The 1,017-nt window shown below is 42.3% G+C and overlaps 1 non-coding gene across 1 annotated transcript; it reads left to right on the top strand.

Annotated features, from left to right (window-relative positions):
• The first annotated feature begins 273 nt into the window (after nt 1–273).
• LOC127134045 (small nucleolar RNA R71) lies at nt 274–380 on the top strand. The gene has a single exon (XR_007807825.1). It is a non-coding gene; the product is annotated as a small nucleolar RNA R71 (small nucleolar RNA).
• The last annotated feature ends 637 nt before the right edge of the window (nt 381–1,017 follow it).

The following is a 1,017-nucleotide window of genomic DNA, read 5'->3' as shown; positions in this document are numbered from 1 at the left end:
GTCAAGTTGTCTAACTTTTGAACAAGGGCATCTACCTTTGCATGGACGTGGTCAAGGCTACTGATTTCGTACATTCCACTTTTTATTTGGGACTTTTCTACTGGAGTTATTTCACCTCCTCATTTGCAATGGTTTTGGGCCATGTTTTCATTGAGTTGATAGGCTTCATTGTATGGCTTGTCCATAAGTGCACCGCCCGCAGCAGCGTCTACTGTCAGTCTTGTGTTATACAGAAGCCCATTGTAAAATGTGTGAATGATCACCCAGTCTTCGAGAACGTGATGTGGACATATCCTCATCATGTCTTTGTATCTTTCCCATGCGTCGTAGAGAGATTCTACATCCTTTTGTCGAAATCCGTTGATTTGAGCTCTCAGCATAGCATTTTTGCTTGGCGGAAAATATTGGGATAAGAAAATGTTCTTCAGTTCTTCCCATGTTGTAACTGAGTTGGATGGCAAGGATTACAACCAAGCCCAAGCTCTGTCTCTTAGAGAGAAAGGAAAGAGGCGTAGTCTTATCACATCTTGAGATACACCATTCGCCTTCATAGTGTCTGCGTACTGCACAAACTTGGTCAAATGTTCATTAGGGTCGTCAGTAGGATTTCCAGCAAATTGATGTTGTTGGACGGCTGATAATAATGAGGGTTTCAGCTCGAAATCATTTCGATTGATAGTAGGGGAAGCAATGCTGCTATGAGGTTCTTGTTGGGACGGGGTAGCGTAGAACTTAAGAGGACGATTATGTGGTTCCACTGTAGCCATGGTTGGTTTTTCAACTGGTTCAGCAGTAGGAAAGAAGATATCGGGAATATTGTACCTTCGTTGGTACTCTAGTATTTGGCGTATTAAATATAAGAAACGCTCTAATTCTGTGATTGGTGGTGCTAAGTTGTCGCCTTGCGAGCGAGTACTTGGCATACAATCAGGGGAAATAAGGGAAAGGAGATTAGTTTTTGCCTTAGTCTATATTATGCAACGAAAGAATCACACTATTTGACTAAATCAACCCCCG

The sequence above is a fragment of the Lathyrus oleraceus genome, chromosome 3, assembly GCF_024323335.1.
Source record: "Lathyrus oleraceus cultivar Zhongwan6 chromosome 3, CAAS_Psat_ZW6_1.0, whole genome shotgun sequence".
NCBI classification, from domain to species: domain Eukaryota; kingdom Viridiplantae; phylum Streptophyta; class Magnoliopsida; order Fabales; family Fabaceae; genus Lathyrus; species Lathyrus oleraceus.
This window is presented reverse-complemented; position numbering and strand designations above follow the sequence as displayed.